Source organism: Grampus griseus (genome assembly GCF_964374135.1).
Source record: "Grampus griseus genome assembly, chromosome: 3".
Lineage (NCBI taxonomy): Eukaryota > Metazoa > Chordata > Mammalia > Artiodactyla > Delphinidae > Grampus > Grampus griseus.
In genome coordinates this window covers 135,353,359-135,377,469 of record NC_139019.1, presented here as the reverse complement: position 1 = coordinate 135,377,469, position 24,111 = coordinate 135,353,359, and the positions used below count along the sequence as shown (strand labels likewise).

Sequence of the window (24,111 nt, the reverse complement as noted above, 5' to 3'; positions counted from 1 at the left end):
GCCCCATGAGATTTCATAGGTGGGGAGCCTTGGCCTTAGAGAGGTCCATCACTTGTCTAAGCTGACACTAGGTCTGTCCTCCCTTACCATCTGGGTTCTGAACTTCCCTGTTCCCAGGCTTTAATAGTTCAACATTCCATACATTCCCGCCAACATTCTCATGCTTCTTCCTCTGCCTCTGATGCCCCATGGATGAGGCTGGACCCTGGTACAGCTACAGGCACGTGACACCAGGGGGACCCAGAATGCGGCTGTTGCATAGTTTCCCAGCCTTGCCCAGGGAAGCCCATTAAACATGAAAGGAGCAATTACAAGCTGCAATCAAAGGCACATGAATCAGAGATTCCTTCCCTTTAAATATTTTGACTCACTTGCCACTTATTTGACTTCTAACCTACATTTTTGTCTCTGTCATTCTGAAACAGATTTCGAAAGGGACAGAAGTGGGCATGGAGATGGAAGTTTCTCTTTCTGAACAGTTAGCTAGGATTGTTTACTGCAGGCTGATTTTTACCCTTAGGTAATTTCGGGCTTCCTTCTTGTTGGCTCTAATAATATTAATTCTGATTTCTTCTGCCAATATTTGGGCTGTCCCTGTAATGATGAGGAATTGTGTGGTGATTCAGAGGCAGCAGCTGTGGCAGTGTCATTTGAATATTAGAACCTGAAATTTGCTCAGATGGGGTCCCTAGTATAGGATATGGCTTTGATGGGTATATGATCCTCATGGTGCTTTCTTTCATAATGGCTGGAGGAAAGGTACAAATGACAGTAAGAAAAGGACAACCACTTGGGTCTGACCTAGAGTACATCAAGAGCTCAGATCTGCAAAGGGAAGGTAAACCAATCGGGAACTTGCCTTTTGTGTGTGTGTGTGTGTATTTAAAATATATTTTAATAGAAACACTTTCTCACCATCTTTAAATAAAGATGATTTGCATTTTTTAATCTGAAATGCTCTGGCATTAGGACTTAATTGCTCCCTGGTCCACAGGGTTTAGATGCCATGCACTACTAATTCTCCAGTGTTCATGAGGCAGGCATTACGCATGTCCTCCTTTGCTGCAAGTCCTTGTGGCAACTTCAGGGACTTGATTCTTTTTTTGTTTGTCTGTTTGTTTCTAACAGCTTTATTGAGGTATAATAGACATACAACAAAATGCACACACTTGAAAAGCATATGGTGCTAAGTTTGACATACGTATACACCCATGAATCCATCACCTCAACGGGGACTTGATTCTTTTCAAATGTTCAACCACTTTCTTTTTTGCCTTCACTGAAGGGATATTCTTGTGAACCTGAGGAATAGGTGCTTTTTCTAATCCAAGCATCTTTATTGTAACCTTTTTCCCAAATGGATGTCTTTTCCTAGTTCTTATTCTGGTAACAATATGCAGTTTATGAAGGTGCTTTGGATCCCCACCATATTTTTCATGGTCTGCAGGTGAAGGCTGAAAAACTTTATCTGGAATTCTTGACCTGGTAAATTTGTGATGAATCAAATCTGTACAGATGAGAGGCTCTATACCTTTTGTCACTGTTTGCAGTCTGCCTGCTGGCCGCTGACCTACCGAGTGCAAAATCCCTGCAGTGAATATGGTGATTATTCTCTTTATAGGCCACTGAGGGAAAGCCAAGCAAAAGAAGGACCTTGCCTTTGTAATACTAACAATAGTAACCACCTTTTGAGAGTTTGCTAAGGTAGGTACTGTCATCACCCCCATTTTGTATATATAAAAAAAAATGAGGCTCACTGAGGATACATAATCCCAACTCACTCCTTTGGAAAATGGCAGACTTGGGATCCAATCTCAAACTGTCTAAACTATAGCTCTTATACACTTGACCACTATACCTACAAACCCAGACTTGCAAAGTAAAGTCATCTAAGGTCCCAGGACTGCTGATGGGCATCTTGGAAAAACAGCCCTGCCCAAACCACAGCCATTCACAGGGCTTATGATGAACCATCACTGTACTTAATACACACTTAAATGCATTATTTCATTTAATTCTCACAATGTTCCTAATGAAGTAGGTACTATTATCATTCCCATTTTATAGGTGAAGAAACTTGGGTTCAGAAAAAAAGAAGTGACATCCTTGTGCCATGCCACTAGTAAATGGTACAGCTGTATTTTATTTTACTTTCATTATTCTCCTCTCAACATCAATGACTCAGAAACTTTTTACCAGCTGGAGATTTAAATTGGGGGCATTTTTATGAATCTAAAAGCAATGTTCTTTTATAAGAAAGCATTTGCCGTCTTCTCCTCTGTAGGAATATATTCTGAGTGAGTCTTTCTTTAGCTTCTTAAACCCACATGGCCCTAATAATCATCCATTTCCTGGGCAGCTACAGAGCTTTTTGCTAACTCTAATTCTCTTCCCTTCAGGGCTCAGATCACATCATTCTGTCCTCAGATCCTGTGAGGACTGGCAAATCCAGGTGGCTCAAATGGAGCCCTTTCTAGTGTCCTCTGCTCACCTGAACCCCAGGCACTTCCCTCTTTTGAACAACCTTCCTCCACACCAAACTGCCATCTACCCCCTTCCACCTTCCCTCTCTGACTCTCACTTATGCCCTCCATCCCAAACGTCCTAGTCTCCGTTCTTCCTCCTGTAAATAGTTTTTAATGGTGCACTGGAAAGAACCTCATGGTCCCTTAAAACCATAGTCAGATTATTGCATTCTTGCCTGGGGCGGGACTCTTATTCCTTTCCAAAGGAGCTGAGAAATACAGAAAAGAAAAATGGCGAAACACGCTGTGTGATTATGGATAAAAGGAAAAGTCAGCACAATCATTTCCTGATATACATGGTAAAACCTCGACTAAATGAAAACAGCAGAGTGTGGAATTCTGGGTAAAGGAATTTTCTGGCTATTTCAGGATTAATCCTCTACAGTCTACTTTCCTGCTTCTGTCAGAGTAGCATGCCAGATAAAATGACCCTCTGTGGACTGAGGATTTTATACAGTCCTGACATCGTTGTTCTGGGCAGCCACGGCTTCCACAGTTCCTCAGGCAGACCCAAGCCTGCAATTCCCCTCCCCTTGTGAGACATGCTACATCTAAAGAATTTCGTCTTCTCTCTTCATTCCTGGCAACTGGAGATTTTCTTTCCTGATTTTCAGCCAATACATTTTGTGAAAAATTAAAAATAATATTTAGCTTGGTATTTCTAATGTTGAGGGGGCAGGGCTTCCTGCCTCTGTTCACTCTGCCATCTTCACGGGGACTGAAGTTGACCCCGTGTCTCCCGGCATCTAGTACTCAGCCATCAGGCCATTAACAATGGGGGAGAGCTCTCTTATTTGCCAAGATCTGTCCACTAGCCTATGTCACTGAGGTGTATCGGGAGGAGAAGGAAGGCACCTACTACTTACTTCTTTTAATCCTTACAGAAAACCAGAGACACAGGCATTTATTATCTACAACTTTAAAGCCTGGGGAAACAGAGGTTTGAAGAGGTTAAGCTGTCCAAGGTCAGTGAGGAAGTGGCTAAGAGAGGATTTGAATTTAGGATTCTCTGCCTTCAGTGCAGTTGCTTTTCCCACTAGCCTCCACTGGCTGGGATACAGTCCAAATCTGGAAAACTAATTCCTCCCAATTTGTAGCAGTCCTTCTTCCCTTAGGCGGTGGCCTTGTGCAAGGGTGGGCTATTGGGTGCCTGGCAAAGGTACATTCTGGAGGCCTCATCCTCCTGTAAGCTCTAACTACACCTACACGGTCATGGAATGGCCTCATCGAGAGCATCCCTCCCTTTCCTGACCTCTTCCACCTGCCCTCCTCCCTCCCCAGCAAATAAACTTTCCTTTAGTAAGGTCAGCTGGGGAGCCATTTTCTTATAATCTCTGATGTGAGTTCATTTGCCATACCAGTGATGCCTGGCTATGCAGCTTGGCCAAATCTGGTAACATTTCTGAATTTCATTTACATCCTTGTATATAGGGACTCATAATTCCTCACAGTAATATACAGTGTCCCAAGAACATTACCATTCCTGTGGTTTTATTTTGTTTCCAGGAAGTTAAATTAATAGTACTTTTTTTTAAATGCTCACAGTTATTGAGCACTGAAGTGCCAGGGGCCAAATCTGTTTATATACATGTTCTCATTTATCCTCACAACTCTTCTATAGAGTATGCATTTCATTATTTCCATTTTGCGGACTAGGAAACTAAGATTAAGTAACTCATCCAAAGTCACATACCCAAGAAGTGAATGAGACTGTCTGAATTAACAGCTCAAATACGTGACTTCTATCTTACGTGACTTCTATATTCTGATCTTTATTAGATTATAAAGTGTTCTTTCCATTTTTCAGGTGTCAAGAGATATGTTTAAATTCACACATCAGCAGAATGAGGAGTAGATCTGGCCTGGGGCTTAGCTTTCTGGATGGGGCTTTTGTGACACAATCACATGGTCTCATAAGGATGTGGAGACTCGGAAATTGGTGACTCCATGAAACGAACTGTGTTTGGATGAAGCCTCTAGGCACAGCCTCCTCCCTGCCAAGGTCTGGAGGCTGCCTGAGGTCTTTCCTCAAGCAGCTGGCCCTCCCTGTCCACTGCTCTCTAAGTGAGCTCGCTGGCTCTGTGCCCATGCCCCGGCCTGGGACTTACACCCTGGGCTGCCCTCCCACCGCCTCCCGAGCCTGGACTGTGGCCTGAGGACCTGGCTCCCCCAGAAGGCATTGCTCCCTTCTGGCAAGGTGCCAACTGTGGGTGGGTTGGGCTAAGCCCAGGGCAAGGGAGGAACGAGTAGAGAGACAGCTTGATTCTGTGCCCTGAGAGATGCTTGGGGGAGTGTGAATCCCAGTGACCAGCCCCAGAAGCTTGCAGGGATTTTAAATTCCTGAGTTGGCCCTGAATAACCCCCTGCTGGATCTGCAGATGTTTCCATTGCCAAAAGGCCCAAGGATGACCCAAGTCCTCTCCCACGGAGACCTCTCATCCCTGAGCCCCCTGGATGTATACACTGGGGCCCTCCACACAAGGACAGTGTGCCTCACTCACGGAGGTCAACTGAGGCTGGAAGGACAGCTGGGGTCAACAACACCCAATTCCCAAGGGTTGATCGTTTTGTTTTATGCTTCAACTCCCCCTCCTCCCCTCTTCCTCCAACTTCTTATCTCTTTTCTCTTCTCTTCCATCACAGAGCCAACACATTCTGGGTTCAAACACCAGTTCCACTTATAATCAGTCATGTGTCTTTTGGAAAACTACTTAACCTCTCCGTGGCTCAGCTTTTTTTACCTGTAAAATAAGGGTGATAAAATCTTTGCCATTTCTAAGAATTGGAAATAGAGTGTGCTAAATGCCAAATACTTGATAAATGGTAATATGATAATAACTTAGTATTACTATTATGCAGTGTGGTAAGGAAATTAGCTAAAGGGATTTCACTGTATCTCCAAGTATACCTACCAGGTGTGTATAACATTACAGCTCAAGACTTTTAGGAATAAGCCCTTAATCAAGGTTCAAAGGCTTTTAAGAATAAAAATATGGGCATTACAGCTACGGAAAACATTGCAGAGACTGCATGAGGATCAATTGCACATGTCACCCTCTGTGTGCACAGATTTTTCTGTTCCTTCGGGTCTCTCTAGGTCCTCAGATATAAGTTCTTTTATCTGTCACTGCACAACACACACACACTTACAGACCACTCCCACTTTGGGTCCTTCAATCTTGAAGAGAGCAGAATAATGAACTATAAGTTCACTGCTCAAGAGAGAGCAAGAAATCTGCTGTGATGTTGGATGGGCTCAGCATCCCTGTCAGCAGAAGACCCTATGGTTGATGAAGCTGACCACGGGAAAGGCAGTCCTTGGGAAAGAATGCTGTCAAAAGTCTCTCGCAGGTAATTTACTGTCCCAGATTAGAGTCTACTCCACATCATGCCAAGCCCTCTCTTCTCCAACCAAATGGCTCTCTGTGTGTCACATGCTAGGAACAGATAACCATATCTAACAGATAACCAGATCTAAACTGGGAGATCAGAAGGCTAGCTCTCCAAACTGGGAGACTTTTGCAGGGTCGGGGGAGGGTGCTAAAGCATCAAGTGCAGGAGGCAACAAACAGACTGCATGTTCTTAATGTTCAAGACTAATTATTCACTAGAGTAAAAAACGCAAGAGATAGAAAGAAAACAAGCCTCTGATCTAAAATATCTAAAACTGAAATCCTTCCCCTGAAGAAGCACACATCTGGAATTCATTTTCTACTGCAGCAAGCCATGGACTAGCTCTCCACCAGAACCCTGCCCAGCCACTGCACGACGGCGACTGAATGCAGGCTGTGCTGCATGGGGGGCTGATAGAATTTTTCACAGATAAATATTCCTGCCAAAGTTAGTTTTCAAGCCACGGGTCATAAATATACAGTAGTCCAGCAAAAAAGTACAGAATGTCCTCCTGGGGTTGACAAGCAAATAGTTTTATAAATAACCCTCTTGACACGTGCAAGATGTTAACATTTTTGAGGTTTTGGGTAGGGGCAGACGCAGATTTAATTGCTCGATTCAGACTGGAGCCACTCTGGACTTGGACGTTAGGGGGCCTATGGCAATGTTTTTCTTGGTTTGAGAGAGTTCATGTTGCTTGTCAGCACTGAGGACAAAGGCTTCTTCTCAGAAAATTCTGGGCCAGTGTGCTGCACGGGTGAGTCTGACCAGATCTGTAAGCGAGGGGACCTGCACTGGGGCGTCAAATAAATTGCAATCCCTTATGTAGGAGGAGGGCTAGGCTGAGCCACAGTGTTGACTGTTGTAGAGGCACTGAGTGCCCAGCCCAGGCAATGTGTACAGGAAAGAAGGAAAACGTTCCAAAGAAGCCTCATATTTTGATAGTAATTTTATTTTCTTTTTTAACAGCAAATTTTGGGCAGATCCTGGAGTGGGCCAGATAAACACTGAGTCTAGGGGGATTTTAGTATCAGAAACACCACTGGATCTTAAATTAGTGCGTGGGACAGATTGGGGTTTGTCAAATACGCTTTTCATACTGACCCTAACACATTGTTAGATTTCCCACCTCTGAAGTCCACTGGGGTCCAGCCTATTCACATGCAGAGTGTTATCTGGACTTAATGAGGACATTACACTCCTGAGCATCTCTCAATGTCATTTATATGGTGCTTTAAAGTTTTCCAAGCCCTCTCACATCCACAATTGCAACTGAACCCCAGAGTAGCCCTGTGAGATAAACAGGGCAGGCACTACAATTCCCGTTTTACAGATGGAAATGCAGAAGCCAGGTGAAAGGAAGAAAATTGCCCAGGGATCCCAGATAGTAAACGGCAGAACAAGGATTCACATTTAGGCCCTTGGTCTCTTGAAGCTCTGTCAACAAACTGCTTGGTTTATCAGACATGCTAGGAAAGCAGAGAGCAGGGCCAGAAGGAAATGAGCACTAGGACAGCAAGGTTTTGATGAGGGACAATAAGAGGAAGGCTCATGCTGGGGACTCTGTTCTGATGGGAAGCCCACAGTGTCCGACTTTCATTACACCTTAACCAGGAGTTGGGAAGATAACTAGTCACATCAGTAACCTCTCGCTCCAACTCTGTGGCTGAAGCTGGTGACAGATACAACATCGCCATGACGTTCTGAGGTGTGAGAAGGGCCTTTGCAGCTCTCAATTACAATACATCGACAGACTGCACGGCAACCTGATTCTGCAGGTAGTTCTGAATTTGCCGGTGAAGACAGGAGCTTCCTAAATTTTTAAAAGCAGAATAAGAAATCTCTCCTTCCTCTCACTTACTAGGCATACTGGGTTTCTGTACATTGACTAAAAGGTCTAAATCAGTTTGCAATGAATGTTAAGATAAAGATAATAGTAGTAATCACTGTCATCTAACAGCTGAGCCAGGCTGCAGTGCCTCAGTTAAGCACTTGACATACATACCCAATTTATTGAGTGGGCTGAACTCAAGGGAGGTACAACCAAGCAGTGGATGTCTTTTGCCTTCCAAACGCTGCATCCCCAATGCTCCGCAGACTCCCGCCCAGCCCCTTGATGACATCTTGGACAGTTCCATCTGCTGCTTTCTCATCAGTTTAAGTTATGAAAACAAGTTCTGTTTTGTTTGTTCACACTCAATTCAGGTATTAAATGGTCCCCTTGAGGTGAGATCAGAACTTCAATATCCCATCTCATTCACACTCCGCCTCCCCCCCTCCCCCACCGCCAACCTCTCCAACTCTAACTACAGGGACCTGCAGTGGGGATTTTGTGGGGGACTGTAATCTCTTTTATCACTTAACTTTCTTTCCTGTCCCTGTGACTGGCTGGCTTTTTCAGAGTCAGGGTAGAGGAGGGGATTAAGGGAAAAGGGACCCTCTTACAGGGCTGCTGGAATCAGTCATCAGTGCCCTCTCTGGCAGGTGCCTGCTTGGTGGCCTCATGGGCACACTTGGAGATTCTCAGAGGCTCTGGTTGTACACTCAGGCTGACCTCTTGTGACATTCTTAGCTCCTGTTCTGGTTGTCTGTGCTAGAGCATCTTATTGCTGGGGGCCCATCATGAGGGCTCAGGCTCTGCTGGCTTCTGCAGCATCCCCTTGGCCCATGGGAAACTCATGCATTCTTGCCTTAGCAACGGGTAGGCTGTTGTCTACCAAGTCCTATCTCCTGGCCCCAGTGTGGTGTGTATCACCACCCAACCTCCTGTCTTTTGTAGACCAGCCTCTGTGGTCACGAATGTCACCAAAAGCATGCCATGCTATCCCAGGAGTCCTCCCACTGTTCTTGGCCCTAGCCCCAAAACAGCACTGGATCCTGTGATCCTGCACCCTTTGTGAAGATGCGGCCAGGTGTAAGTGCCTGCCTCAGCTTCTTCTAGGCATCCCCAATCTCTGTGAATGTTTCTCTTGGCTGCACTCCCACCTCCAACACATTTGGGTTTTGAAGGGACACTCCTGAGCTGCGGAGGGGACAGCCAACAAAATCCCTTTCTAGACTCTTCCAACACCCTTTGAACCTCCAATCTTCTTTACCATTGCTGGTTCATGGGGTTATTTTGCTGAAATGGTTCTGCTCTCCTATTTTTTAAATTAAATCTGCCCCAGGGAACTAGCACCCCTGTTTAGCATATGGGAGTACTTACCGTTTATTGTATTCTGTGTGGGAGATATAACTGAATTTTAGAGACAACAGGAGGAATTTAAATTTAACATCCTATCTATATACCTAAACCTTACAAAAACACATGCCAGCTAGCTCTAATTATTCCTAGAGCTAGGAATACTAAACACGGGGACACTGAGGCTCGGAGAGTTCAGCGAGTTGCCAAACCACACACAGCAAGGCAGTGGACTGGGTCTCTCTCTGGTCTGTCTGACCCCAAAGCCAGTGCTCTTAACATGGAACGTGAGGATGGTGAGGAAGTCATTAGCCAAAAAGTCTGCAGACACAGCTAAAGACAGAAGTGGGAAGGACAAATCTCAAACCTGTGTCCTGTTTATACTTGTTTTCTTTCAAATAATTGTCATGTGTTAGTCCAAACAACGGTATCCCAAAGCCTTGATTTTCGTTGTCTATAAGCCTTGATTTCGGTTGTCTATAAGCAATGGTGGGGCAGTTAAACTTGTGAAAACTCAATCACGCTGGCCTCAATTGACAAGCACAAATGGCTGTGACGAAGGTGAGGGAGCCAAGTGCAAATAACAATGCCATTAGAGTCGACAGCCGAAGTGCGATTAAAGAATGTGCTAACCAGAGTTCCCTGTGTGATGTCAGTCCTCTCACCATCTCCTGCTTGTAGTCAAATGAATAATTATACTCAACCTGCGAACACGGATTTTCCCTTTCAAAATGCATTCACATCTGTGACCGCTTTTTTTTTTCCATTGGAGTATGGATGCTTTACAATGTTGTGTTAGTTTCTACTGTACAGCAAAGTGAATCAGCTATACGTATACAAGTACCCCCCCTTTTTTGGATTTCTTTCCCATTTAGGTCACTGCAGAGCATTAAGTAGAGTTTCCTGTCATATACAGTAGGTTCTCATTAGTTATCTATTTTATACATAGTATCAAAAGTGTATATATATATATCAATCCCCATCTCCCAATTAAACCCACCCCTCCCTTCCCCCTTGGTATCCATACGTTTGTTCTCTACATCTGTGTCTCTATTTCTGCTTTGCAAATAAGATCATCTACACCAGCAGTCCCCACACTTTTTGGCACCAGGGACCAGTTTCATGGAAGACAATTTTTCCATGGATGGAGGGGTGGGGGGGAGATGGTGCAGATGGTAATGCGAGTGATAGAGGGGGTGATTCAGGCAGTAACACGAGCCATGGGGAGTGCCAGGTGAAGCTTTGCTTGCTTGTCCACCACTCACCTCCTGTTGTGCGGCCCGGGGGTTGGGGACCCCTGCTCTATACCATTTTTTTACATTCCACATACACATGTTAGTATACAATATTTGTTCTCTTTCTGACTTACTTCACTCTGTATGACAGTCTCTAGGTCCATCTACGTCTCTACAAATGACCCAATTTCGTTCCTTTTCATGGCTGAGTAATATTCCATTGTATATATGTACCATATCTTCTTTATCCATTCCTCTGTTGATGGGCATTTAGGTTGCTTCCATGTCCTGGCTATTGTAAATAGTGCTGCAGTGAACATTGGGACCGCTTTTAACGTGGCCCCTGCAATACGGCAGTTGGAGCCGGGATTGCATTATTGTCCGGTTGTCACATAAGAAAGCTGAGACCTGTGAAGATGAAGACATCCCAAGTGCCCCCAGCAGGTGAATGGCAGGGTAAGGACTGGAGTCTTTTGCTCAAGTGACACTCTTCAACAGTATATTCAAAGAGGCCTCAAGGAAAGCAACTGTCCTTGGCTGCCTATGAAGCTGCATTCCTGCCAGCTGCTTCTGTGGGCACAGGGGAGAACCCTTTCCACCTGCCTGAGTCTTGCTTTTGTTCCACCTTGCTGTCTGCACCCTCATGGTATACATTCATTTCCATGCATTTTTTTATTTTTCAGGAGAAAACAGAAGACAAATCAAAGGGCTAAAAACACAGGGACAAACTTGATCCTGTCCTATGTATCTTCAGGGGACCCACAGACCCTGCCTCCTGAATTCCCTACCCCTCTGTCCGAGGGAAGCACCGGGATGAACAATAACTTCAGTAATAACTCCTGTCTGTTGAGCACTTACTTTGTGTTAGGTATGGTGCTCAGTGTCTTACAAGCGCTTTTTCCTTCCCTTCAGGTCCGTAGTGTCTGCTCTAAAATTTTGAGGCCAGGTGTGTTTCCGAAATCAGTTTTTTAGTTGTTAGAAAGCTAAATGGTACACCTGCCATATGTTATTCTAAGCCCAGCAGCATCTGCAGCAGTATTTAATTATCAAACCCATTCATATTTCTGTGATGAAACACAGAAATAGTCATAAGAGGCATAAAATAAAAGCTGTAAACAGCCTCATGTCAATATATGTCAGCTTTTCCTGCCAGGTCACAGTATGCCAAACAGTGAAGAAACTTACAGTTTCAGAGCTCTTTGGATTGTGGAATCACAGATGACAAATGGTGGATCTGTATTATTATGCTCATTTTATAGATTAGATACAGATGTTCAGAGAGTTTCCATAACTCGCCCAAACCACAGAGCTGCTGAGGAGCAGAACTTGGATACCAACCCAGGCCTCCCAATTCTAGCACCTGCTCATCAACCTCCACATAGAACATTTGTCTGTGGAAGCAATTGACACAGACACTTCCACCAACAAGCAGCTGTAATTTCCATTCATCAAGGGCAGGGGCAGTAGAACCTTTGCAATCTCTCAATCCAGTTTTAAGAATAATCTACCATGTCTGGACACTGATCTAAAATCCTTGCTACTAAGGGATGGTCCATGAACCAGCAATATAGGCATCATTGGGAGCTTGTTGGAAATGCAAGATCTCAGGCCTCATCCAAGACCTTTGAATCACAAATACATGCTAACAAGCTCCCTTAGTAGTTTGCTGGCACAGCCTAGTTTAAGCAGCTCTGGCCTAAAACTCTTTTTTTGTATGATCTCATTTAATCCTCACAATAACCCCATAAGGTAGGTGCTATTGTCATCCACCTTATACAGCTAAGGAAAGTGAGGTCCAGAGAGGTTAATAACTTGCCCAAGGTCACACAACTGGTAGGTTCCAGACATGAATGCGGGTTGGCCTGACTCCAGGGCCCAGGCTGTTCACTACTACACTGTCCTTTTTCTTGCAGGCAGGAAGTGAGGCTCAGGGACATTGGATAAGGCTGCTCCTCTTGATTAGTAAAGACAGAGATGAAAATCAAATTGCAAATTGGTGGCTCCAAGGAGACTTCCCTCCACTGTCCCCATCCGCCCTCCCTCAGCTCCTTTATCTGACTACAGTAGTTGGCAGAGTTGTTTACACCTTTTCTCATTCTCTTCCTCCTGGACACATGGTATATCTTCACTTCCTTATCCCACTTCAACACAAGCAGGGCCATGTGACTTGCACTGGCCAATGAAACGTGAGTGAAGGTGCTATGCATCATTTCCAGGCTGGTGCATTCAGTTGTCAGTGCCCAACAGGGCAGCAACCCCTGACCCCTGTAGTGATCCTGGAAGCACTCGAGGAGATGAAGCCTTTATCAGCCTGGGTCCCTGACTGCTTACAAGGAGCAGAGCCCCTACTAAACCCACACTGGACAAACAGGAATGAGAAACAAACCATTGTGCTTTGAAGCCTCTGAGATTTGAGGGGTTGTTTGTTACCCTGGCATAACCCAGCTTATCCTGGCTGATCCTCTGACTCATCTTCCTCTGCTCTGGAGGGACTGATTTACCCTGTAGGAATGCCAGCCAGCAGCTCTGTGTGTGGGAAAAATGTACCTGTTTTTAGGTACCCAAGCTAATAACCTCTTTCTCCTTATTTCTTGTGAGAGTTCGTCTCCTTCTCCTCCTTTCTTTCTTGGTGCCAAATTTATTTCTGATTTGTTTTCCTTGTTGAACCTCTACAACTCCTTATTTTCCAAGGCTATTTTTAGTGGCTCCACTCTACCCTGAAGGAAATAGTTCACATCTTGGTGCCCAGGGCTTTTTTAGCTCCTTTTAATGGGAGAGGATAGTACATATCAACAATTCTTTTAGCCACCATGTCATTTCCCCAAGAGGCTCAGAGAAGAACACAATGTCTCCATCAGATGAGTTGTGGTTATTAGTCGCCAAACTCCTCACTGTACATAGTTCTCTCTGGTACAAATGAGATATTAACTTTCCATTGCCTCTTTCCTTTTGGAGGTTAAGCCTATGTTCCTTCTACCTGGTGATTTCCTAGTCCTACTGAATCAGTCTTTGGGAGTGGGGCTCAAAAATCTATGCCTTCTATAAACTCCTTGAGAGATTTATCTACAGACAATTTGGGGACAGGTGTTTGGGAGGCTTTGGGTTGACTACGTATCCTACTTACTGAGCCACATATGTTTGTTGGAACTCATCCTTGCTCATCTGGAAGTCATCATTGATTAGAAATATAATTAAAAACAACATTCCCCATGAATGTTTATAGCAACTTTATTCATACTTGCCAAAACGTGGAAACAATCAAGATGTCCTTCACCAGGTGAACGGATCAATAAACTGTGATACACCCAGACAATGGAATATTACTCAGTGCCAAAAAGAAATGAGCTATCCAGACATGAAAAGACATGGAGAAACTTAAATGCATGTTACTAAGTGAAAGACGCCAATCAGAAAAGGCTACATACTGTATGATTCCCATTATATGACATTGTGGAAAAGGCAAAACTATGGAGACAGTGAAAGGATAAGTAGTTGCCAGGGGTCACAGGGGATGGAGGGATGAACAGGTGGAGCACAGAGAATATTTAGGGCAGTGAAACTCTTCTGCATGATACTGTAATGGTGGGTACATGTCAGTATACATTTGTCAAAACCCACAGAATATACAACACCAAGAATGAGCCCTAACGTAAACTACAGACTTTGATGATAAGGATGTATTCATGCAGGTTCATCAACTGTAGCAACTGTTCACTCTGGTGCAGGATGTTGATAGTGGGGGAGGATGGGCATTTGGGGGGATGGGGGTATTCGGAAACCCTGTGTTTCTGTTCAACTTCGCTGTGAACCAAAAACTGCTCTAAAAAACAACGTCTATTAAAAAAATAATAATATTCTCTTTCATGCTTCTGGAGGAAATTGTGTCCCTGTGAGCAAAGCTGAGGGGAGAAGTTGAAACTCCACTTCTATGGATTTGCCATTTTCAGTGTCTTCCATCTTATCAGGAAGGCCGGTCAGGATAAAAAAGAAGCATCAGAGTGTAGCTGGGATCATGTGAGGAAGAGCTTAGGCCATGGACTGGATAACAAGAATGAGCAAGGCCCTGCTTGCAGCAAGTTGTGACCCATTTCTTGTCCAGCAATTTTCAGCCAGACTGCTAAGTTCTGTCATTTCCAGGGGGTGTTGGGAAAGGTATGGCTCTATATCCTCTGTATTTCTTCTGTGGGGGGAGGCAGGGTCATGATGGCTTACAGAGACTAGGTAGGAAGCTAGGGGGAATCAGGCAAAAGGGCAGCATGTATTGAAGGAACATCTGGAGGAGAGAAATCCAAGCAGACCACGGACGAGGAGTCAAGAAATATATGGAATTCGGAAGGTAGGAGATCAGAAGCCAGGGAAATAGACTGGGTAATGGATAGGAGAAAGGAGCACCTGACCAGTGAGAAAGCCTCTTATCAGCTTTCTTCTACAGGGGAGCCGTGTGAAATGGAGACAGCCACCCTGGGGTACAGTGGTGGCTGCCATGGTGAAGAACAAGTAGGGTAACCTCCCTGTACAGAGAGGGAAGTGCTCAGAGTCAAGGATGCTACTGGCTCATCACTGGAACATGTAACAACGAGCTTAACCACTTTTTACAAAGTCCTCCAAAATCAGCCACTGAACTGAGGGTCTCCCCTCCATGGGAAGGAGAAGAAACTGGTTAAGAGACAAAGACACGTGTCTCTATTAGACCACTACTCTATCTTGTGCTTATTATCCCCAAAGAAATCCTTTCCTCTTAGTTCCAGTTCTGTTTAAGTTAACTAGCCATCAAAACCTTTCCCTTTGAGAGTTTGTGAATATTTTAACAGAACATCTGTTGACACTTAGTAAAAACAAAAGGATCAGCCTCCTTATGAATAGCTGTGAAAACGTAATTGACACTTGAGCTTACATGTCACAAAGGAAGCTGAAATTTGCCAGGCTCGTGTTTAGATAGTAGAAGCACACTAATGGTAACAGCAGTAGTAGTTGTTGTAATAATAGCAATAATAAAAAGATGTTAGTAACTGATGAACCGCTCTACTATGGTTCAGAGATTTGTGGCTGGGCAGGTCTGGATGGAGCCAATTATCTGGACTTGCCTGTGCTTTTCCAGCTTTCTTTCCTCTGTGTTATAATCCACCTTCAGCAAAGGATCTGGTATAATTTACACTACCATGTTAAAAAATGTGATTATCAATGTGATGCCTGTTTTAGGGGAGGTAGTCTCTAAATCTTATTATTTTTTTTCTAAATCTTATTTTAACGTGGAATGAAAGCTTTAAGTTTGCTGATGTTGGACTTTAAGGTTGAGGGAGTTGGGGTTAGAGGCAGTATTTGGGTGGGTGCAGCCTGGGTGATACTGGGGCTTGTTAGGGGTTCTCCCACAGTCCTTGAAACTGTACTTTACATTAACAAGTGAAAACCTTTGCAAGCTGTAAAGGATCACTAGATGCCAAAACAAATTATTTTTCTTAGTACAGGTGACCAAGAGCAGATGCTGACACCAGGGTAAGACCAGAAGGAACTGGAAGAGTGATGGCCGAAGGGTGAATAACTAACAATTTCAAAGTATTAGAGTGCAGCAGTTAAGAAACAGCTGTTCTCTATAGCCACCAAAGCCAGAAAAGTAAGTACTAATGAGTGCAGGAGGAGAAAGTTAAGAAAGATATAGAACAATACTAACTACAGGAGGGGGTGGGAAGTAGGACTCATTCATGCAGTCATTCAGCAAGCATTTATTAAGCACCTACTACGCAGCAAGAACTGGGCTAGGTGTTGGGAGTATAAAGGCCAAAGCCTCTGCCCTCAAGTGCTCACAGAATCATGAGCTCGCCTGACTGTAAAGCTCCTAAGGGCAGGAGCACAGCAGTCCAGTCACTACATCCCAGATATATGTCTTCCTCCTAGAAGATACCTCATAGATATTCCTTGCATGAACAGCTGAACTAAGATTGAACCAGTAGGCAAGACAAGGAAGTCATTAGGTATCACAGAATCTTTTCTCTGGCCTGCAGCTGATGTATTTCTGCCTGAAGGCAGGAGGCTGGCTGACAGAGCTCTATATTCAACTGAAGCCTCCACTTATCTTTAGGCCTGATTCCCTGGAGTGCTGTTTTTGGAGAACATTGCCCAGTCTTTGGAAAAAGCTAAGTTTAACAAGTCAGACCTGAAACTTCACCAACCCTCCAAGTTGAGTTCTTGGGCTGAGCATTTATATTTAATTGTATGTTGTCACCAGTCATCTGCTGCTCCAAGAACACAGAATGCTGCTTCCAGAGCAGATACCATTTTTGGAGCTGCACTTCTTGAATCTTGACAACTGGAGTCAAAACAGCGCCTGGCAGCGTGAATGACAACTGCACATCGGCGAGCGGCTGGAGTCACTCAACTCTGAGAAAGATCTGGAAAGCTTCCACCTCCCTGCCTGCCTCAATGCAAAGAGCTGGGCTAAGCATGGTTGCCATGAAATAACTCACACACCATTTGCATCTGGCTGGACATCTAATGGGTAGAGGTGGCAGCTTTGTCTGTGAATCCCAGCCTTCTCCCTTCTGTGTATCCTAAGCCGTCCCTGATTCCCTTGAAGCCCACTGGAAGACACCCACACAAAGGCCTTTCTGCCTACATGAGCTCCTCCCTGTTGCTTTGCCTTCCTTTTTTCTAACATCTCAATAAACCCTTCTCATCTCATATTTATCAAATGCAATCACAAAGGGACCACTTAATTAACAGGCTGCCATTGTGTGGAAGATGACTTGGAAACTTAAAGCCATTTAAGAAACCTCATGCTGTTCCTGACGACAAAAACAGTGGGACGCACCATCTGGGAGGGAGCTTCCGCCGAAACAGATGCCAGTGTTTCCATGATTAAGTACCTAATATTATAACATCATAGTATGTGGTGCCATTTGGTTAGGAGAGACAGCCTTGTGAGCGAGTGTTCTCAGGTCTCGCCTGCTTGCATGCAGCCAAATCATTCAACACCACAATATTTGCTCTGGCAAGGTGCCCCGGTTTATACGGATCTTGTTATCTATTCCCTAATAGACCCTATGTGGGGCTGAGCACACTGAAAAAGCTCAATTAAAACTTGCTGAGGCATTTGTTGGCTGTGACTAGCATACACTGAGGTTATTATGGTCATTCTGTGCTATGATGGTGACTACAGGTGAATTAAGAGTTTCAACAGTTTGTTTCAAGGCTGATTGATTTTTGACATGAGGACCAGAAATTTGTTTCAGAATAAAGTGCCAGACTTGGCCTTCTATCATCCTTAATCCTATCTCAAATTATTTTATCGTTTAACTTATTTTATTGAGCACCTACTACCTTATTTTATTGAGCACCTACTATGTGCCCGGCATTGTGCTGGGCTCCACAGGACAATAAAAAATAATAAATACGATGTAGATGCTGCCTATGAGAACTGAAAAAGCTTATATGATCCCCTGAAAATATAACTGCTGGTACTTCCCCTATTTATCCAAGAAACAAATTTTCATCATGGAAAATTAAGAAAACACAGTCAAGCAAAAATTAAACAATAAAAATTACCCATAACCCTTAGAGATAAGCTTCTGAGAGCAAACTCTTTGTACTTTTCCTTCCAGTCTTTTTTTCTGCATTATGTTCTATGCAGGCAGTTCCTGCATTGCTTCTCTTTCAGGCCATTCTTTGTTTCATCTCTATACTGCTGATGACTTGCCCTTACGGGGAAAGCCTTTTCATGTCCCTTCTGGCTATCCAAGTCCTACTTTATACTAACTTCTGGCCCCGTCTTCTGGGAGACTAATCTCATTCCCATTAGAAAGATCAGGGGTTACAGAGACTGTTGTTTGGGTCTTCGACTTAGCAAACTGTGGAGGAGGGCAAATCACTTAACTTATTTGAACCTCAGGTTTCTCATCAAGACACTGGAGATTAGAAACTGGCAGAGTTATTGTCAAAGTTAAACGAGGTCAGAGGAATAAAGAATGAAGTCAGTAAGTGATGTGTCTCTGTTTCCTCTCTGGTTCTCTGCACACCCAGAGCACTTGGGGTGTGTCGCCCACAATTTCGCCCATGTTATACGCACTTCACGACCTCTACTGTTGCTAGGACACACTCCCCAGTTGTTATGGTGGTTCATAAGACCCTGCTGCTCCACAGCCTCATTTTGTCCCAAGCTCCCCCTCATTCTCCATCCCAGTCACCCTTCCCTCCCTTCTCTGTCTTGTTACCTATTTCTCTTTCAGACCCTGGCTCAGTTGTAACACCATTAATACTCTTGCCTGGGCTCTCCAGAATGGAATAATCCTCTCCCGCCTTTTCATGGCACCACATAACTATTCGTGGGTCTTATTCATTTATTTGGGTCTTTTTTTTTTAATTAATTAATTTATTTATTTATTTTGGGCTGTGTTGGGTCTTCATTTCTGTGCGAGGGCTTTCTCTAGTTGTGGCGAGTGGGGGCCACTCCTCATTGCGGTGCGCAGGCCTCTCACTATCGTGGCCTCTTTTGTTGCGGAGCACAGGCTCCAGACGCGCAGGCTCAGTAGTTGTGGCTCATGGGCCGAGCTGCTCCGTGGCATGTGGGATCCTCCCGGACCAGGGCTCGAACCCGTGTCTCCTGCATTGGCAGGCAGACTCTCAACCACTGCGCCACCAGGGAAGCCCCTATTTGGGTCTTTTTTTACATTAATATTTTCTCTTCCAGAATTAGTCTCCATGAGTGTAGCCCACGTCCTTTTTTGTTCTCCACTGGATTTCTAATGCCTAACACAGAAACTGCCACATAGTAGGTGCTCCATACATACTGTTGAAGACTTAAGCAATTCTGTTTTCTAGTTAGTTGCTGGCACCAACGAATGGTAGTCTCTTAAGGAACAGGGCTGTGTCTTCTGCTTTCATGGTGTCATTGTGGGCTACTTCATCCACACCATAGACCCCACACACATTCAGGCCTAGAAGTATCATGCTGCATTAGCCCTGGTTCTGTGACTCTCTCTCTGGCCTTTCCAGAAGGTCTGTAAAGAGCTGGATGAGGTTCTATGTCATCCATCCCGCTTCCAAGATGATTCCTCTTGCTCTCTCCCCTTCCCCTTTCAACAGAAAGTCTATCAACCAGGCACAGCCTAAATGCCTCCTCCGCCATGTAGCCTTCTATGGTATCCCTTTCCCATCAGCATGGCATTTTTTTTCTGCCCTCTTTGGCACAAATAGAAATGATATCAATCTGCTCCTCATAAAAGAAGCTGGCTGTGTGCCGAGTTGTTAGCTCTTTTGCCCTCTGGCTAAGTCCCAAGTCCTTAGCAAGTTTCCCTTCCCCACCTGGCTCTTACTTCCTGTTTCTCAACACTCTTGCTTCTTTGCTCTCATCTTTGCAGGTATACTGAATGCTTTCCAGTTCTTCAAACCCAGCATGATCTCTCACATTTCTGGGCTTAGGCACACGCTGTTCTCTCTTACTGAAACTCTCTTCCCACCTCCTGTCCATATGCCTAACTTCCAATTATCCTCCAAGACTTGGCATCAAGTTTGCTTCACCAGGAAAGCTCCCTTGATTGCCTGGGTTAGGCTGGTTGCTCCCTCTCTGTGTTGTGTCCCTCTAGCCCTTGATGTGGCACTCCTTCCACCTTGTTCACCCATCTTCCCCAGGGGGTGTAAGCTCCATGAGGGCAGAAGCCAGTCAGGGTTACCTTGCTCACCTGGAGCATAGTAGGTGCTGAATAACTACTTGGTGGATGAACAGATGAATGAATTAAGGCTGCCACAGTCACCTTTGTAACCGTCATTCTGTCCCCTCTGCCACTGAGCTCTGCACAGAGTAGGGCTCAGAAATGTTTGTGGAGTAGAAAGGGATGGAATTGAGTTCCCCCAGGTAAACACTTGTGGAAATAGCACAGAAAGAGCATCCGTGAGCTCCCCGCAGCGGGGTCCAAGCTCATCCATCTCAGTGCCACCAGCACAGGCCTGGGCATGCAGCAGGGGTTCCACAGTATCTGTCAAATTACAATTTTACTGAATATATTGAGAGACTTGGTTGTACCAGCTGTGTCATATCTAGCAAGTTCCTTTCTCTCTGGCCTTAGTATCCGATCTGCAAAGGAGAGATAAACAGGTCACCTCCCTTAAGGGCTGTTTTGAGAGTTAAGTGAATTAAGATCAAGAGAGTGCTTAGGAGAACGGAGTGTGAGCCACCTGCCATTTGCCACCTGCCACATGGGGCTCTTTATGCCACAAAGGCTGCCTCTGAGCTCGCAGCAGTAGAACCCAGGCTGGGCGGCCAGGCTGAGGCAGGGGAGTTGCTGCCGGCTCTGGGGACTCCCGGGCTCCCTCCCGACCCCGTGCCATGGTCCTAGCCACCGTGCTTTCGAGCCACACCTGGCCGCAGCCCGGCGCCCCGGGCGCCGCCACAGGTCTGCATCCCCGCCCCTGCGCCGCCAGCGCTCGTGGAAGTTTCCGCTGTGAGTCACTGCCCTTTTTTTAGCAGCAGCACTGGATGTGCATCATAACTCACGGCGGACCCCAGAGAGCCCGCGCCGCGCCGCCGCAGACGTCAATGCAGACGAGCAGGCAAAGGCCAGGCGCTCGGCTGCCGGGTGTGGGGCGAGCGGGTGGGCGGGGCACTGGAGAGGATGGGGGAGGCGATGCTGGCCCACGCCTCTCTGCACTGCCCCGCGGGTCACAGCACCATGGCCTGCGGGTCCTCAGAGCTCCGGGGCAGCCGGGATGCTCGTCAAGGAAGCTCACCCCTCGGGAGCGCCCTGGCAGGGGTCGGTGCTTTGAGGACTCAGGACTGAGGACGGATGGGCTACGGCGATGGAGGCGGAGAAAAGCAGCCTTCTGTGCGTCTGTCCATCTGTCAATCATCCATCCAGTTACCTGCCCAACTACCAGCCTTCCCATCTATCTGGGCCTTCCCCGCACACGAAGTCACTGAAGATTCTTCCTCCCATCCATCCATCCATCCATCCATCCACTCGCTCATCCACCCATCCACCCATTCCATCATTTATCCACCCTTCTGCTCCACCACTCAACCACCTGCCTTCCCAATCAGGCATCTGACATACTAAGTTACCTAAGGTCCTCCCTCCCCACATCCACCCACCAGTAATGCACTCATTTATTTATCTCCCACCAATCTGTCTCCGTCCATATTTCCATCCATCTATCCATCTACCTACTCATCAATTCAAATTAGCATCCACTATACTGGATGCTCAGAATTCAAAGATGATTTGAGCAGCATCTCCACTCTTGCAGAACTCAGAATCAGCGTGGTTTAATGTGCCCCAGGAGAAAAACACTTGCCCTTATTATTCTCAGAATTAAATATGTGTACTAGAATCCTATTACAGCAGGATGCTAATATAATAAAAATAGTAGCTAATATTTATTGAGCATGATTTGCCAGGCAATGTTCTAAACTTTTCACATGCAGTATCTCATTTGATCCTCATACCAACCCTGGAGGTAGGTACTATTATTACACGCAATTTTCAGATGAAAGAAAAGAGGCTCGCAGAAGAAACTTCTGTGGCTACACAACTGTTAAATGACCAAACATTTAGAAACTAAACTCCGACTCTGAAACAAGTACTTCTAGTCGCTTTACTGGCATTTGTTACCTGGGAGAGGTAACACATTAAAAGGAGTTAAGTTGGATCAGCTTTGGTTTTCTTTTCTGTAAAAGTATTTTCAGAGATATTGTATATATTCAGCCTAGTATCCATTTGCAAGGACTAATGTATCTGATAAACTTGTTACTAGCCAAGATTAGAGAATAAGAGTGGGATCCAGGGGAAATGAGACTTATCTATTATTATCCATGCTCATTATAGAACAATTAAAAGTAATTTTTAAAATCTCTTGTGATTCTATTATCTAAAAACCACAGCTGCTAACATTTGGTTTGTGTTCTTTAAAATGTTTGCTATCCATATACACAGATGCATGTGTATATATTTTTCTTTGCAAAAATTGGATATTTATACACATTTTTTAAAAATGTAGTATTTGCCATGGACATCTTTCCAGAGGTTCACCATACTTTTAAGAAATCTATAAAGAGATTTCTTTAATACATACGCTGCCTTCTTGATTGCTGCTCCTCTTGTGCTTATTTTCCTCCTCCCCTCCTCTTTCTGCTTCTTCCCTTCCCCCTCCTTGATACTGGTTAGAGGTCCTAGTTCTAGGCAAAAGAACCCACTCTAGTAAGTTGTAATAGGAGGAGGTTTATTAATATATAGATCAATAGTGTTTATTACTATTTTTGTTGTTAGGGGATTATTATTAAATAGTTCATACAATTATTGGATGGGCTGAATAGAGGACAACTCTGCAAATCACAGGACAGAAGTGGGCCTCCAACAGAGCTGCAAAATGAGAAACTGCCACTATGGCCACTGACCCTAGAAGCATGCTACCTCTGCTACCATTCACTTGCAAAATTATGTCTCTTAGTCTGTCCTCTCTCCTACATTCAGTTCCAGATCAAAGTCTTGTGCATATACATCTAATGGGCAGAACTTAAACCACATCTGAAGCCTAGCTAAAAGGGAGTCTGTAAAGCATAGATTTTAGCTTTCCAATTTTTGCACACTAGAGTGAGGTTGAAGAGGGCATCGAGTGAGCCAGTCCACAGGACCAGCTATGGGTTATTTTAGTAGGAGAGTTAGTAGGGCTCATCCTGTTGAGCACCCTCATTTTACCAATATGGAAACTGAGGCCTATGGGGGGGGCTTCCTCATAAGTTTATACTGAAAGATGGCTAGAACCCAGAGTTGAACCAGGATCACGTCATGGGACGTTGAGGACACTGGGGATCTATCATTTCCCTGGGCTCACGTCGAAGACTTCATATGATTGGATCTACCCTGTATTCCTTTTGTCACCACCCCATCACCATATTACCTGAAAATTCATCCTTAAAATCCCCAGGGTTGTCAGCATCAGGGGAGCCCATGTGTTAAATGATTGTCATAATTGTTGCTGACATCCTCGTTTCCCACCCTCTTTGTTTCTTTGCCAGGCTGATATCATGGGATGTCCATCTGTACAACAACTCCACAAGGTTGGTACTACTTTCCCCATTTTAAAGATGAGAAAACTGAGGATCGGAAAGGTTGATTTAATTCCTGCAGGATAAAACCACTAATAAGCAGTTGAGTTGGGAGTAAAGCCCAGCTGTGCTAACTGCTGATTCTCATGAAGCTCTGCTCTTGTTAAACACATTTATCTGGCAGGCTCACCCCAACCTCTGTCTTTGTGCATGCCTTTCCCTCTCGTTATACAAACTATCCCTTGCATCTAGATTGAACACTTGATCTCTTTCTCTTTGGGGGTGAGGGGGTGGGAGAAGGGCTTATTTATTTTGAATGATAAACAAAAGCATTTGTAAATTGCAACTGCCAACTCAACCATTATGAGATGAAAAAAAAAATACCATAGTTGCTCTGTTACAATTTATTTATCAGATATTTATTGAGGGTCTTCTGTGTGTCAGCTACTATGCTAGGCACTGAGATACAAAGTTGAGGATGAATTAGACACAGACCCTGATCTCATGAACAGTGTGTGTTAGTAGGAAAGACAGTAATCAGACAGCTGCAATATAGTAGGACACCTGCTGAGCTATGACAGAGGTACACCAAGCTTGACATGGGAACACAGAGAAAAGGCACCTAACCTAGTCTGGAGGTCAGGTGTATTAGTTATTTATTACCAAAATAATTCTGTATAACAAATCACCCCAAAACTCAGTGGCTTCAACAAGCATTCATTTAGTTCATGAGTCTTTGGGTTAGCT

The 24,111-nt window shown here is 44.8% G+C and overlaps 1 pseudogene across 1 annotated transcript; it reads right to left on the bottom strand.

Moving 5' to 3' along the window:
• Nucleotides 1–965: 965 nt before the first annotated feature.
• Nucleotides 966–20,724, bottom strand: LOC309819898 (large ribosomal subunit protein uL30m-like; annotated as a pseudogene). Its single transcript has 4 exons — nt 20,682–20,724; nt 20,347–20,397; nt 1,225–1,588; nt 966–1,097 (listed from the first exon to the last, which is right to left on the bottom strand). The product of its transcript is annotated as a large ribosomal subunit protein uL30m-like (transcript).
• Nucleotides 20,725–24,111: the final 3,387 nt, after the last annotated feature.